Source organism: Anas acuta, chromosome 5 (assembly GCF_963932015.1).
Source record: "Anas acuta chromosome 5, bAnaAcu1.1, whole genome shotgun sequence".
Lineage (NCBI taxonomy): Eukaryota > Metazoa > Chordata > Aves > Anseriformes > Anatidae > Anas > Anas acuta.
In genome coordinates this window covers 52,908,860-52,926,279 of record NC_088983.1, presented here as the reverse complement: position 1 = coordinate 52,926,279, position 17,420 = coordinate 52,908,860, and the positions used below count along the sequence as shown (strand labels likewise).

The window sequence follows — 17,420 nt, the reverse complement described above, 5'->3', positions numbered from 1 at the left end:
CCTAGAACCCACACCTAGAACCCACACCTAGAACCCACACCTAGAACCCACACCTAGAACCCACACCTAGAACCCACACCTAGAACCCACACCTAGAACCCACACCTAGAACCCACACCTAGAACCCACACCTAGAACCCCTGTAACACCTGTGTATTTCATGCATACTAGCTTGCTTTTGCAGATAGTCACTATCACCGGCAATCCAAAAGAACCTGATTATCTGTTGCTGTAATAAACCATACTTGATTGCATTGTGATAGCTCTCATTAATGCAACTAGGGTGAGGGTGGTTATCCGTGATAGTTCAGTGTTCTGAATCTAACCAGACCCCCAGACGGTTAATGCATTGTTGGTGAATGTCTGAACGGACCCCCAGGTGGTTAATACGTTTTTGGTGAATGTCCGAACGGACCCCCAGTTTTGGTGAATGTCCGACTGGTTCAGTACTCTGAATCCAACCGGGCCCGTAACGGTTAATCAGCTACACCCCTTTAACGCGACAACCAGTTACTCTCTTGTTCACATGTTCTGAAACTCTTTTCTCTTTTTGGAAAAAGTCATAGTCTCTTACTAAATCCAAGTCAAGAACTAGCAAGTGTCAGGAGAGAATTTGGAAGAGATATCCAACAAGATTTAACCACATGCACTGCACATGTGTAGCATCCAGTCCACAGGAGAGCAGGTGGCACACTGAGAGGAGAGCTGACAGTGAGTTTGACTTGGAAAGAAAAGAAAAATTTGCCAGAGGCAAGATCATCATACCATCCTGCTGAAAACATCACATAATCTCCAAAGCATCCCTCTCTGTATCCTAAGGGCAGCCAGTTCACAGATGACACCACTTTGGGAAATCTTCCTTATTAGAGATGAAAGTCTCCTCCAGGGCTACTACGTGGGGAACTTGGAAGAAAAGATTTCCTGCTGGACTCCTTCCACAGTCCTCCCAGACTCCCATCTTGTTTATACATCACTTTTGTTTTTCCTCTCACCATCATACTCAACAGTATGTACGCCTGCTAAAGATTTAGGCATAAATAGACACATGGATTCCCAGATCAACAACTTCTTCTGGATCCAATTTATACCGACTAATAACATTTCATCATCTCAACACAGTAAATCTGGCTTTATTTTAGCTTCTCAAAACAAAACAAAATAACAACAAAAACACTCCCACCCAAGACTATGAAAGTTTTCAGACTTCCTTGGTGGGAACCTACCCTGTTAATCCCATCACTTACTTGCATACACTTTCTATGTTCTCATTTCCCCAGAGGATTTCAGCGTGCTATGCTGAACTCAGACAGCTTCCAGTGTGTGAAATGTTCCTTTACAAAGTACTCTTCTGTTATATTCTGCTTTTTGTAAGTCTCTGAGCTCCAGCAAACTGGGGATTATCATTTTGATCCACAAGACACTTGTGGGTGAGCATCTGACAGCAGAACTCAACATCTCTGAAACCAGCCACAGGTGTCCAAGCTACTACTTACACCTACCAGCAACACTAACTCTCTCCCTGCCCTCAACAAAACACCAAACCAACCAGTATCTCCCACCTCCAAAAGAAACCTTGCTAAAAGAAGATAGAGATCTTTTCCTCCCCCTCCTTTCACATCAAATTTTCTTCCCCTACTAGAAATGGGGTTAGTTTATCCAGTTCTTCACCCAGACTGGAAACATTAATAATAGAGAATAAGATTATCAATTGCCTGAAGCAATTTTATTTTCCACTAGCTGCCCACTAAATAACAGTTAGGAGCTATTGCAGCAAATGGAGTGCTCCATGGCCTAGGGGGACACCATGCCACATTCTCCTTCACAGTCACTGCTTTAGTTCCCCTGCAGATTATCTAAGTTATCTATAATACAGCCTTCTCCATTAGAGCTATATGAATGGAGCAGGACTATATGAAATTTTAACATTTCTACAATGCATCACTAACTCGGTCACCAGCTCAACATATTCATTAATATTTTGAATATTTAGAAGCAAATTTGATGGTAGATGGTAAACCTATTTTAAAGATTAAAAAAGAAAAAAAAAGCCACTTCCCTCAAACAAATAATAGAATTGAGGATGTTTTTGCTGTACAAGGACTCTTCAACAAAACATTAAAAACAAAACCCAATCTCAAATGTGACAAGAACTTGTCTCTTCCTATCACTAAAGCAAAAGTCTCTTTTAAAAGTCTCTGATGAAAATTGTGTCTTTTTCTAGGACATGTTTATTCAATATAGATAGAGTTTGAAACCAGTACAAATTTACACCAAGCACAAAACTCCAAAATACTGTTTTCTTTGGCTTGTAAGAACACTTAGATATGCACCTGGAAAAACCCCGCACAAGAAGGATGGATTTTGTCTGAGTTGTAAGGGGGCCAAGATGCTGGCACTTCAAACAAAGACTGCGAATGAACTTAGAATTGCTGAGTGACACAAAGCTGGATGAGCGAAGAAGAATACACAGTTCTGAATAATATTTCTTGGTATGCAAATATGAAAATTCTTTATAATTTACATGAAGTTAAGTCAAAGAAGAAAAATCAAATCAGAAACAGAAAATAAATTCAATTTGATAGAATTAGTGGACAATTACAGAAAAACAACCTCCTTAGATCTGTGTATCAGACAGGTATCAGCCTGGACTCTGCGCAGGGAAGTCTTGTCTTTCAAATTATTGGAAGAAACCAGAAAGAATAGCAAAACAGTTGATATATCCAAAAGGCTTTTTTGACAAACTTGTTCAACAAAAGCTTTTAAGAAAACTAAGCAGCAATGGGCTAAGAGACAAAGTAAAACTCATTTTTGTAAGTATTTTTATCTTTACATTACAAATATACATGCTCAACAGGAGCTGTTCCCCACCCCTAGGACGTATCAGAAAATTGGCTCTCCAACATTATAATTCCATCAAGGTTAGTAGTTAAACTAGTATAAAATTAATGAAATGGAGAATAGAGCTTAGCCCCTACTATACATGAATTACTTCATCCACCACAGTGAATTTATAATGCAGTCCTGCAGTTTAGTAGTGAAGAAAAGAACAACTACAGTTTATAAGGAATGGATTAGAAGAAGCAGAACAGTTGCATAAGCTGAAATTTGGCTACAAATACTGAAATAATGATCCCTGTTCTTGGAGAAACAGCAATACCATTCTTATCCTGTTCAAGGCATTGCCACTGCCAGGGTAGCTCAATAAATCCTGTTGGATTATGTTTTCTTTATACAAATTACAAAAGATTTGTGTGTGTGCACATATGTGCATGTAGATATGAAATAAAACAAAATCATTTACATAAATTACATATAGATATATAAAATTAGTTTTTAAGTAACAAGAGAAGGGTAAAAGTTTATGATACAAGTACAAGAAGAGGGAAGACATGTAAAAAGTAAGATTTCCAGGGACAAAAAGGATAATATAACCTTTCAAAATTTGCTAAGGTTTAAGATTTGTCTACTCAGACACTGCTTTCTACCCCCATTTAATTAGATTTTAATTTTCTTTTTACATCCTTTTCCTCTACAGATTCTGAGAAGTAATTATTTCAATATCAATTGATTTGGAGGAACAGTCCCAAATCAGAATTAAGCAGCTTATCGAAGTTTGTCTTGTCCCTGGTTAAACATTCCTACTGTGCAGCTGAGTAAGCTGCTTGCAGTAATAAAATCCAGCTGAAATAATGGAATTGTGCTTTTGAGCCCAGACTTGTCCTGGCTAAGGGGAGCTTCTCAAATGGCTCTCATCAATGTCAGAGATTTAGAGAAAGTCTTCCCAAATAATCAAGCAGAAGGAAAGGAAAAAAATAAATGCTCAATCTCTTCCCTCCAGTACTTCTTTCATGGAAATAAGAGTATCAAATTCTTACATATTTCATAAACAGAACACAAAAAACAGCAACAGTTTGCCTTCTGCTTATTTCATAACAGGCAATTGGGTTCAAAAACAAATGTGATCTTTACATCCCATACACAAAATGCTCATAATCTGCAAAGAGATCTTCAAATGGGAAGCTTTTACTTTCAGATATAACTAACCTCAGAGAGCTTAGCAAACCAGAAATACAGATTCTTAAATAAACCAATAAACAGAACAAACAAACAAAATTAGTGAATGTTTTCAGAGGTTCTGTTGTAAATTATTTGCAAAAGCCAGAAGATTGAGAAGTCACAAATTCCAGAAATTTAGCCTTATGCTTCAGCTTTTCATCTCTTTTACCTTACAGTTGACCAAGAATGGTAAGAAAACAAGAAAACAAAACAAACAAACAAAAAACCACACACAAGTGTTACTAAAAATTAATTTTAACAACAATTAAATTAATTGTAAGTAGTGGCTGATCATTAACAACTGTATACAAACACAGAGGAAAATTCTTCAGTAATGCAGTTTGCACAAGAGCTGCAGCAGCAGGCTGCTCTCAGTACCCCCGTTCTAACAAGTGGAAACGGGTATTTTCTTATTGAGGTGAACAAAATCCTTGTTCTATGGAGAATGAAGTTAGCAGGCAGCACTGCACAAATGCATTTTGGAAGCATCATTTCTACAGCCCCGGCCGGCATCCTACTGGGATGCTTATCCGACTTCAGCAAAAAGTTGCTGTTCTCTGGATATCTTGTGCCTCTAAACTGTGAGCAATGACCAGATTTCAATGGTGTCTCACAAGCTCTGCACTTCTAATCATGCTTTCAAGATTCAGATATTCTCTCTTTTACTCTTTCCTGAGACCTAGGAGCCTACAGTCTGACAGTCCACGTCCACACAACAGTGCTATTCTTTCAAAGCCTTTTAAAGAGCAACTGCATGCTCCCCAAAATTATGCATTTTAGAGGTTTGCTTTTCACCAATTAAGAATGATGCAACAGGTAAAGTGAGAGTTGGAGAATATTCTCAGTGAGACTCATAAAACAAATCATGCTACGCTCATGGGCACCACACAAGATATAATCAGCTCTATGAAAACATCCAACCATAACTTCCTTTGATCATCTCTGCTTTAGTCAGTCCTTTCATTCCTTTAGGGCCTCCCTCATTTTCCTGTGAAAAGCCTTCTCATTTCTCTTGAAAGCCTATTATCAAAGTTGTCCTTCTCTAAAGTTTCAGCCCCAATTAGTGAACTTTTCTCCACACCTCCAGCTCAAGCCAGGCAATGTTTTTGTTTGGCTGCAGCCCACCTAAAACCCTAACTATTCCCTGGCTGCAGCTAACTTGCAATTCAAAGCTTGAAATGTGGAGTCTGCTCTCCTATCTCCACACTGTCCAGCAGGGAGAAACATCCAAACAGAAGCCAGGACACGGTGTCATTGATAAATCAAATCAATATTCACAAGCAAAGTGGAGATTGCAGACTGATATACAGCTGTACAGTGTTTCAGACTAATTTCTTAACTACCCATCTGAGATGTACAAACTGACCTTTAAACATTTCCAGAAATAGGATGGGATAATTCTCGTATATGTCACCTTAAAAGCACTGTGCAAAGAAGTCCATCTACAACACATGAGAAGCTGTTTCCTTCATCTTTTGAAAATTAGAGGATGTCACATTTCTTGTTACTTCATACTTTTTTTTCTGAACTATATTTAGATGTAGATAGTTCTAAACACACTCTTCACTTCTTTAAAGACTTACTGTGTTAGTCAGACCTACTGTTGCCTGTGCTAAGCTTTCTTAGGACCACAGTAGGCTTGGAGCAAGGGTCAAGCAGTTCATCAAAAACAACTGCATGTAAAGCCCCAATCGTACTACAAAAAAAATCCTTCAACCATATTCCTCCTTAGCCTAATTTCTCTTTGACTTAAAGCATACCTTCAAATCCCTGTGGCATCAAGGACTTTTGCTGTTAAATTATAAACAGCTTCTGCTCAGAAGTGTTTATGCTAAGTAGGGGAAGACCTTGAATGGCCTGGGTCATCATTACTGCTCACTGGATTTTTTTTATTTTTAAATCATTCTATACAAGCGGTAGATAGCAACAGTGAGATGAAAAAATTGGTCATTAATAGAGAACTATGCAGCTATGCTCCTGGGTTCTTGAAGTAACACACCATTCACACATTAAATTTAAGTTTTCATATACACATGCACAAAAAAAAACATCTGCCATCTTAGCTGGAGATGGTCACAGGCATAACTGTGTCTTTGGTTGTTGTTTTGTTGTTGCTTGTTTTACAAGGCTACTAGTGAATGTAGGTCATGTTTGTATCTTGCATAACTGGTAACAAATTCATCCCCTCAGCCCTCTTCCTCTCTGTCTTTTATTCACATCCACCTTTTCTTTTATCTCATGGTTAGACTGAAATTTCTTCTGGCATTTCTTTATTTTGGGACATTCTAGGACATTTCTTTATTTTGGAGATGGACAGTGATTAGTGGAGCAACAGTCTTTACTAAAGCTTTTTACTTATCACTACAGTACAAGCACACAAAAAGAGCATTCAGACTCCCACTAGACTAGCCACACACGAGTCTTTTTTTTTTTTCCCCCAAGAAAAAAAGTAGGCATTTGTAGCTTACATCTAATCATTTCACATATAGTACAACTACCAGGTATGCCCTATATTAAGGGTAATCATGATGTGTTTATGGAGGAATGTCCTAGGCTTTATAACATCTGATTGGATAATAATCCAGCTGGGGAACATTTTATGAAGCAGTTTTCTGATTGAAACTATACTTTTTCCTAAGCAATTGCCAGGACCACATGAGAGGCAACAAGCAGCTTTCAGTACAAAATCACTTTGAATTATCCATAGCCCGCATGCTCTAAATTGGATTGCTGCTCAGTCATACTAGGCGGGCAAAGGAAGGTAATGAAGAAACAACTCACGGTTTTAGGCTCCAGGATCAGCTCCCATAGGCTTCCTTCATCCAGAACTCCAAGAAAAAAAAGGTTGATTTCTCTGAATACTAACAGAAGCTTGCTGTAAAACCTGTTTCTTCTTTGGGGCCATTGCTGAGGAAGTAATGAGCTACACCTGTGTTCATCTCTGTTGCTAAGGCCCCATTTGCCTTTTCTAGGAGAGTCTGGCAACACCTGTTCATCCTCTAAGGAAAAGGCATTTAACTTTTAACCTCTGTATAGTCAACCACAGTGAAATACTGTTCAGTTAGTCTGAGCTGGATCTAGGCTTCCAAAAACTTTGCTATGAGTGGTCTCAGCTCCTGGGAACAGTACTTGCAGTCCAGTGTGTCACTGTAAGGTGCTCTATTTCAGCCATAGATATGCCACTGACAGGCTGCTCCCCCCAGCAGTGACATGAACCCAGAGAGGTTTTTTATTCCATTTTTTTTTTTTTTTTCCTCCCCATGGAAACAAAGCTTGTGTCATTAAGCTGTGAGGGGCCTTTGTCCAATGACTTTGGAACCCACTGGCTGATTTCAACCAAATTTAAAAGAAGATTAGATGACTCAAAGGTAATTAGGCTCCTAAAAATGTCAAGAAAGTATTAAAGACCAACAGAAAAGCTGCAAAGTGACCTCTTATTAGACACCAGGCAGTCCACCTAGGACAGAAACTTCATTAACAACCACACTAGTTGCTGCTTACAGCCTCTTACCGATCAAACTGAATTTACCACAGGGTATTAACTTACAGGATATCTAGCTTCCATAGCCCCGGGGTGCCATGATCTAACGTTTTCTCCAAAACATTTACTAAAAAACTTCTGAGCTTCAGAATCATAACAAATATGCTTTTGTATATTTAACCAGGTAAGTCAACAGTTTCTTCTGTAAACTTTTAAAAAACAAATATATGAAAACAGTCTTCTGTAGGCTTCTGAAACCACCAGTTAAACGGAAACAATTGCTTTCATTCTATTGTTAGCATTTAAATTTGTTGGGCCTTTCACTTACTTTACAGAATAGTTCTTGTGTTTCAGAAACACTAACAGAAGGATTTGAGAGAACCTCTGTACGCTGTGTATACAGTATTTTAGCTATGGTCAAGTACTTTGTACAGTAAAGTTATTGAAAAAGAAGGCTAATGTCACATAGCACTGGAATCCTACTTACTTTTTGGGTAAAAAGGATGAGACTTGGGAATAATAACTGTCCCACTGCTTCTTTTAATTTGCTAGGTCTTACAAGAAATTAAGGTGCCTTTGAGTTAAGGTCTCTTTGAAAAGAGATCTTATTTACCTAGTTCTCTCTTTTTGCTTGTTAATTCTTAGTAATTCAGGTAAAGCTGAGTTACATCCATTTATCAATATCTGATGCATAAGATCACCACACTGTAACGTTCACATTGCTCTCGTGGTTCAGCTTTCTGACTAACACGAGTGCAGCTTCTACACAAGGTGCATTGACTCACAAAGACAGCTATGTGAAGTGGTATATATAGTGTTTGCAACCAGACTGTACTAACATACAAAGGATACATGCTGGGTATTTGAGGAAAGACTGTGATTGAACTTACAGAATTTTTGTAAAAGAAACAGCAGTAGTTAAATTTAGGATTAAATACTTTAAGCTGTACAATAACTGAAAAGTATCTTAGACATTCCACACGAAGGATCACATTTCTATGTCTTATTCCTAACTTGAAACAAATTCTTTTTAGGTCAGTACAACTTAAGAACGTGGTTCATGCTATAAACTGTTCATCAGCCCTGCTTGGTTGTTCACTGAAAGCAGGTCAAAGACAGGGTACATCAGCACATTGATCGTATATGGATAAAAACAAAATGCACAGTCTGACCCCCAGTGCCATTTTCTCTGACCTCAGCCAAGTAGCAATGCATTTCAAAACTCTTACAGGAGTGTTGTATTGTACCAGTCAATTTCTGCAGATGAAGACTGAACATTCGTGCGAGAGAAGCAACTAATGCTTCCTAATGTCCTAAGAGGTTTTGCCCTATGTCCTACTCTCTTTGTGAGATTGACTTGAGAAGAGCAGGTCAATCTAATTCTTGCACTGTCAGGAAAACAGTCATAAAAACACGAGTAATACAATGTTAGTAACACATCTGAGTGACAGGGCTGCTTGTTGGATAAAGCCATGACAATCCTCTGCTACTTTATTAGAAAGCAGTGCTGGAACACTCACTAGAGATGATCACGCGACTCAATGAGATAGCTGTGCATTTATGAGCTCATAATCAGAAATTCATCATGAGTAACAAATTATAAACTGCAAGATGTCAACAGTTAAAAGTAATAAATATTTATAATAATTTAAAAACTATCAGGCATTTGGTGTTCCATCTGGATTTTGAAGAAGAATGGAGAACCGTAGAGATTCAGGATTCCCTCTTCGCTAATGTAAGACTGAAACCAATATCCTGTAGTTGTTCCAACACAGAAATAGGAACTTGGAAGGTGGATGCATTTTTTAAAATGCTGAAATACAATATTCCAACTTAAGGTGTCCTTTTTTTTTTTGTCACCCACAGGGGTAGAATGATTGACTGGAGTCCCCAGATTCTCTAGCTCTAACTTTTTAACTCCATGTTCTAAACTGGGTATCTTGGAAATAGCTGACTCATCTGCTTCCAACTGGCTTGTATACCTTGGAGCTGGAGACCCTGGAAAGTTCATCCAACACCTTCAAAAGTGTTCAAAAAGCTTCAAATGTTAGCTCTGCAGAACAGAATTTGGAAACTGAGTCCCAGTGCGTACGGATTGTGTACAAAAGGATGTCAGCAGCCTGCTAGGAATCAAGGCATGTTTCCACACTGGAAACACTAGTCAAAATGCTTTATTTGAAACATTTCATATCCAATAAAGATTTCAACAAAATGCTGCTGAAAATTTTCCAGTCAATTGTATTCCTGAACTCTCCTGTCAGGCACTGAAATAAAAAGTGAAAGAAGAATGGTTTTCCTACCTCTTGATTCTCATGCTGCCACCATAAAAATGTTGAAGTGCTGCATCTTCCGAGCACTTCTCTGTAGTATGAAATATTCCATTCTGTGGCTGAAGTAATTCAAATACAGAATAATTACATGATTTTCCCAAGGTGATAACATTTTGTCAGAAAACTCAAAAAGAAAATGAACACACATAGTAGTCAATTCTGCTATCAGAGACAAAAAAAAAAAAAAAAGAAATAAAATTTAAAAAAAAAGCTTGAGGAAATGAAGAAAATTCATCTGCCCCTTCAAAAGTAAGTGGACTCAGAAAAGCTACGATAAGTTTGTGGCTGTATTTCATAACCTACAATGGATGTAAAAAGATCATTAAGAAGAAAAAAGTGCTTTTAACTGATATGTTCCTAGACTGATCTGTCCAAATTTGACAAAAACAATAGATTAATTATTTTAGTGTGCACCTATCATCTGTATGATTTGACTTCTGGAAGGTGACATCCATGAGGAATCTGTACTACATTCATTGGAGTTGATGTAACAGATGGAAACATAGCTAGAAAGATGCACTCTGAAACTCAATATACTACACTCAGGTATTTTAACAAATTACTTTTAGATCTAAAATGTTTGGACAAAACATTGAAATTGCATCCCAGGGCTTCCTCTGGAAACCCTGAAGACTTATCGAAGGAAGGTGTTATAAGGTTGTACTGTGTTATCTAAAATACAAGTAAACTGAAAAAAATGTACTATCTGAGCACTTAAAGTACCACTGTAAAATATACTGAAACTTTTTATTGATTTTGCAAGATACAAGAGTAGTTGATTACCAAAATCAACAATAAAATCATTAGTTGGTAAGCAATAAAACAGCATTCTGGTTACACCGTATAAACACCACAAACTTGTAGATATTTGTCTTTTTATGTAAGCAGTGACACTTTATTTTAGATTATACTGTTAATTTTTCATGAGTGGCAAACGGTTTACTTTTTTGTAACCATTTTAAGAAGTTCCCACTCTCTTCTTCACCCCTGTTACTTTGTGTCCCACAATTAATTGGTGTTTGTATAAATGAAGGGGAAGACTCTCCATGTAGAAGGCAAGAAAATTGGCCTTGAACACCAAGCAATTGTGCATCTGGGTCTTCTGAAGGGGAATATAGGAAAACAATTATGTGTGTGTGTGTGTACTATTTTCACATCTCTGGTCAATCAGGCAACGCAAAATTAAAAACGCTTTTTAAAAAAAAGTATGGATTGAATTATAGTAACATATGCATATTTGTTCTTAACTTGCTTCATTCTTGATGCTCTGGAATAAATATTAATTCTGTAAACTGCTGGGAATGTAGATATGGGTATGTATCTTGGGCTAAAACTTCTGTTCAAGACCTGTACATTACAGAATAGACCCATACCTCTCAAGTGAATCCAGTGAATCAGGTGAAGGGGTTAAGACAACAGAGGAAACACTCCAATCAGCTGGTTGATGAAAGGACTCTGTGCTCAACTTTATGCACATGTTCAAAACAAATGAAACACTGAGAAGCATCAATTCAGCCAAACACGTAAGCAAATGAATGACCTTAATGAAGTGAATGTTCCCATCAGGATCGATAAACTGGCCTGTGCTATTGTCATAAAGTACACTAGCATAAATACCCCTGCTGAAAAACAGAAGGCAGTACTACAAAAAAAAAAAAAGAGCTACAAACGTAAAAAGTAAGAAAGAAGAGAAGTGAAAATAATAACCTTGACGCAAGGTGAGGCAAGGATGAGTCAGAGCAGATAGCACAAGGGATGGAGACATTCAGACATTAAAATTCCAGTAGTTTGTGCAATAGCTAGGACACATAATTCCTGTTCCTTTATTCTTAGAACACTGAGTGATCTGAAAAAACAGTGCTCTTTTAATAAACAGGAATGACGGTAAACTTATGCTTAGATCCTTTTCTGTAATTCACACCCCAGAGCAAGGAATGAGCTTAGGAGTTCCTCGGTAGTCTAAAGCCTTATGCCCAACCACCTCCTTGCAGTTGGCAGGAAGAACAGGGGACATGTCTAGGACATCTATTAGATGACCTGGGATTGCCACAGTGGACTCCCAGAACTGTCCATTTAAGATGTGATGGTGCCATGGCTCTTCTAATCTGGTTTTGGAGATATGCATAGAATAGCCTGCTGCCAGAATCAACACCTATTTCTTAGGTGCCCTGACCACTTTGCAGCACTAATTGAGGATCAGGCCCATCACTCTGAGGAACATGAAAAATACCTTGCCGGTGCCCTTTTAAAATGTCAAATTCTCACTTTGTTTTTTTGCATATTCTTAAGTACTTTAAACTAAAATCGCCTTTGGTATCATTTTCAGAGCGGCAGTCTCTCTGGGAACAGAGATTTTTTGTTTGACCTTTACATTTATCGTTAAAGAACATATTTTTATTCCTGACACTTGCTTGGAGAAGGTTTACAAAATTTGTCTCTTTCCATAGCTACACCGCACTTCCTCCTCTAGTGATCCTAGCAGCTACACAAGGCTTCCGTGGGGTAAGTGCTGATATGCACCTGACCACTCCAGGGCAGTGGAACAAATTTAGGAACTGACAATGCCATCTTACGGTGGAAATACAAACTGCAACTGCAGACTGTTAAGAAAACACAAAAATGTTTCCCTCGACGGGTAAAAAGAGACCACTGAACGGTTAAGGATGCAGCTGGGGCAGGAGGGGGGATGCATATCAGTAGCCTTTTAAAAGTGTTTAACAACCACTAGATTAATTTAAGTGCAAAAACTCAAGACTGTGCTTCTGAAAACAACCAAATAAAGAAAAATAGAAAGAAACAGGGAAGAGAAATGCTCTTACATTCTCTTCTCCTTGACTTGCTTTCATTTTCTCTCCCCTCTCCTCTAGCTCCTTTAGCACAGAACTGAACAGAACACACCCAACATGAAGGGTGCTGCAAATGGCCAGCACACCAGCTTCCTCACCAACTGGGCTTAAGCAGCAAACTCAGACCATCTGTTACGTCATTGTTAGATCCAATTTGACCATTACAAACAAGACTGAAGTGAGGAAATGGACTACATCAGTGCTCACTTTCTGACTGTGCACAAAGCATTTCTACACATAAGGGTAGCAGCAATTTATCCTGGAAGTTAAGGTATGCAGCCGTTACCACTGGGGCAGTTAGATGCCCAGAGATCCAGATTACTGTCCAAAACAAGGGGGTATGAGGACCACTAAATGCAGTAATGTGCATCTATATTAGAAAGTCTGTGAACACAGACTGCAAATTTCTATGGGAACCACATGGATTTTTATCATGTTATTAACCTCAAGCTGTAACCCTAATGCCTGGTTCCTGAAACATTCCTGGAGGAATACGGGGCAAAACGAGGGGAATTGTTACTAGTAAAAAAAAAAATAATAATAACAGAAACTTGTTGGTTTTCAAACGGCAAAATACATAGCCCAGCTGAAGATTGTCTCCTCAATGTAAAGGCAGCTGTGGGGGAGCAGGTGTGTGAGTGTGTGGTTAACAGCCCATATATAACCCTGGTACAAGGTGATCTCAGGGTGATGCTACTTTCACCACTTTTGCTCTTAGTGATGAGGAGCTGGATTCCAGCAAGACCAGATCACTGGAGTTGTGACAGATGCCAATGAGAAGCATCCTGGGGCACGGTGGGCTGTGGTTTCACTCATCTATTTTTTCAGTGTTGGCTTGGGGTTTTGTTCCTTTATGTCTGTTTTTTTTTTCTTTCTTTTTTTTTTTTTTTTTTCCTAAAGATGCAGTGAGAGTTCCTACGTTAAAACAATGTTATTAGAATTTAAAACAAAGCTTGTGACAGTGAAGTATTGTGAATTTAACCTGTCCTCTTAAGTGAAGCTTGCTAAGTCTTGAGCTGGCAAAGACTGTGTAAATGTGCCTTCTGGAGTCATTTATCTAATTTCTACATTTTTTCTTTTATTTTTCTCTTAAGAAATTTAAAATGAGGAAGTTCCCTGAAATAGAGAGAAAAGTTGCCCAGGAGAAATAGCATAAATACTGACTAGTTATATAGAGTGACGATGACATTTGACTTTATATTTTCTATGACAAAAATCAGATCCATTCAGCTGTAAGCTATCTCTCTTTGTCTTGACAAGCTGGGGAAAACATAACACCATGACCAAAAGGCCTTAATTCCTCATCCTGCCCTTAAAACACTGATTTAAATTTGATGCATTGAGGTTGAATGGATTTTAAAGAGTAAATATTAAAGAATTTAAGGTGTTATTATTTTTGTTCATACGTGTCCATTGTGAAATGCATGAAGTGCTGTTGAAATACATAAATGTAATCTTTTTTTTTTTTAAGAACTTTATTGTTTGAGCAGACTGACAATAAAACTAATAAATAATTTGGGGACCGGTAAAGAAGGGTATGATATAGAAGGAATGTGGTAGATATGACCACTGCTCTAATTTTGGTAACGCTACCTGTAATAATCCTGCCTTCCTAGGACAACTAGAACTTGTCCTACTTTTCCAAAATATTCTAGCGTACCTCCGAGTACTACAGCTCCATTAGAATTGCAGGATTTGGCTCTGTAATTCATGTAATTAGGAAAGCGCTCCTAGAAAACTGGGGTAATATGGAAAATAATGTTAATAACTTAACACCTTGTGATCTCCAGAGTCAATTCTGAATGAATCCCTCTGGAGGAAGCACCTGAAATAACTTCTTTGAAATTAAACAGAATGAAAAGCCAAGGAACACACAGCAGAGCCCACTATGCTTTGCAAGTCTAGGAATATTAACTTAAGTGTCTGTTAGTTTTGCAGTAAAGCTGTTTAGTTTTCTCTGTGACTTCACAGCCTGATTCTTTTGTGTAACTATTTAAATATCACATGAAGACCATGTTGGTGATGAATACTGAGGCGCTCACAGAGCTGCAAGTGTCAAAATTAAAGTAGCTTGTTCAATTTTCACTCATCATTTTGTGTATTACTGTTGCTTTTAAGTTATCACATACCGAATATTGTAATTCACTACCTAAAAGTGATACCTTTAAGAAAAATAACTTTTCTAAACCAGGAAACACAAATATCATTTATTTTTATTTCCTTTTTTGTCACAGATAATGTTCATAGAACTTTCACCCTGTTCTCACAGATGTTTCTGTATTTTACAATGAAGAGGTGTTAGTTTAAAAATACAAATAAAAGTTTAGCCCCAGCTCAGAAATTTGAATCCGACCTTCTCTTGTTCCTGAGAAGTACATGCTACCCACTATGCCACACAGCTGTGCTACATTTTTCTTGTTCTCCTATGGTGATGAATCTAAGCAGTCTGTGTATTAGCTTCAAAGTCACAAGGGTCACATAAATATCTGCAAGATAGGCAGACAATGATGCTTCTGGAATTTTTGAAAAATAAGGGGAAACAACAAAAAAAATAAAGCAGCCCATCTACAATCTAAATGAAAGGTTGTTTTCCTTTTAGCACATGCACACAAACCTTGCAAGGAGAACATTCTATCGTTCTTGCTCTTCAAAAAATACCTCTGGGCCCTGTTATAACATGGAACTATCAGAAGCCCAAAATCCCAACTCACACAGTTTATTACTGCAGTGTTTGGAAAGTTATTCCAATGAATCAGAGACAGAAGAAAAAAAGAGAAAGAGAGAGAGATCCCAGTTCATTCAAAGACTGTCCCACAGCTGCTTAAGGTTATAGGCTGATTCACTTGGCTTCTTCTGTTTTTTCACAGCTAACAGAGACCTTGGATGCTCTGAGACTCTCACATGCCAATCAAAACAAATTCTTAATAAACAAAGAAATCTTCTCTTTGAAATCTAAAGAGAATACTGCTGAAGAACAACAGGTAAGAAGTATTTTCCTCTCTGACAAAGCAGCAGTAACCCTCTTAAAAGAATTCAGGAAATATAAAACTATCCTTTTCTCACGCTACAAACTGGATTTTTTTTCCACTCATTATCTTCACAGAGCGAGCTGTTTGTGAATAGCAGAAAAACAACTGTTTGTTCATCCTTAGTAATGTGAAGTCAAGCAGCTTTCTGCATCATTCCCACTCCAGGACTTGCCTCTGTGAAAGCTATAGCAGGGCTTCAAAGAACAATTGCTTCAGTTTTCACTCCTTCTAAGGCCTGGGGACGTTCCACTTCTGATCACAGTACAGCTTTATAAATCTTGAGTAACAGAGACAGTAGGCTGAGAGCAAGAATAGGTTTAGTTTTCCTTTGGAAAATTTGGTTTTGCTGTGAAGGCTCAACTTTTGAAACACAAAAGCAAAAGTGGTGATTTAGGTTTCTAGATAGTGTGAGAGTACCCACAGTGTCTTCAAAAACTATTGATAAATGATGAACCTTTCCCACTGGGCATGAAGGAGCTAGAGGAATGATTAATCTATCTCATCTCACATTTCTCTGTGCTTGCCTGCTGCAGCAGTCTGTGATTACAGTCAATGCTTTCCATTGCAAAGACTCTAGCAGACACTGTAAAATCTACTCACTTCAGATTCCAAAAGACCAGGTCAAAATTCTGTGTGTTACCCAAACAGCCACTGTGATCCTCAGAGATTTAGGGGTACAGATGGCTCAGCCAGGAGAGATACTGTGCTCAATTTACAGCTATCCATTGACTGAGATCAATACCAAAGTCTGAGACACCTTGTTACACACTGATTATAAGGAGTTCCATGTGTCCCCAAAAAATTAGAACAGCTGTAAGAAACTGGGATTTATGAAAAAGCACACAGGAAAAGGGGGAGAACACACCACTACCCTAAGAGTCCTAGACAAGGAGGGGTAGTGCATCCTTTGGATAAGAATAAGGGAATTGTGTAAAGCAAAAATTGTAGACTGGCTGTGACAACGGTGCCTGTAGGAAGAAATGTATTTACAAAAAAAGCTTTTGGAATGTCAAGACCCTCAGCCAGAATACAAACATCTTTTCTCCTTCTCATCTCCATTTTTGTCTCTTAAAAGGTACCTTCTATCTAAGGATATTTGACAGAAAGCAGCTAGAATGAAGGACTGAAGGGTGACAGGACAGAAGAACAGAGTAGGTCATGACTTTGTGAATACCACTGCTGACCACAGAGAAAGGAAGTATCTAATGTCCTGGCTCCCCACACCTCCACGGTGCTCTGCTCTAACATGGCCATGTTCTGACTCATTTAATGAGTACTCTGGAATAACTGGTCAAATGATGTCAGCTGTCTGTTTCTCATCCTTTGCTTTAATCTCTCCCATTCAATCACTGTCTTAAAGAAGAAACAATCCCTTCCCCCTCCCCCCCCCCAAAAAAGGGGGGGGGGGGGAAGTAAAAATCAAAGAAAACTTCAGGTTATTTTTGCAGACTGTATCAGATACCACACATCTACTAAGATGTTTCTGAAGCACTTTCAGTAGAAGTTAAAAAGCATCCGCTTTTCTAGTTACTCTTTTTCCTAGCTTGGCTTGCTGCTCAGCCTTTCCATCAGTAGTGTCTTGGGGTTAGCAACAAACCCCAAAGCCAGCATCTGAGCATGGTGCCATATTATCATTTTGCTGCTGAGAATGATGACTTCAACGTGCCCACAAGTATGA

The 17,420-nt window shown here is 38.3% G+C and overlaps 2 long non-coding RNA genes across 2 annotated transcripts in view; one reads left to right on the top strand and one right to left on the bottom strand.

Moving 5' to 3' along the window:
• The window catches only part of LOC137857789 (uncharacterized), a 42,440-nt gene extending 35,465 nt beyond the window's left edge, over positions 1-6,975 (bottom strand). The window contains exon 1 of the long non-coding RNA XR_011097283.1: positions 6,838-6,975. This is a non-coding gene — a long non-coding RNA (uncharacterized lncRNA). The remainder of the gene's footprint in view (positions 1-6,837) is intronic.
• Positions 6,976-13,404: 6,429 nt separating this feature from the next.
• Positions 13,405-16,232, top strand: LOC137856603 (uncharacterized). The gene is made up of 3 exons (XR_011096621.1): positions 13,405-13,508; positions 15,581-15,694; positions 15,817-16,232. It is a non-coding gene; the product is annotated as an uncharacterized lncRNA (long non-coding RNA).
• The last annotated feature ends 1,188 nt before the right edge of the window (positions 16,233-17,420 follow it).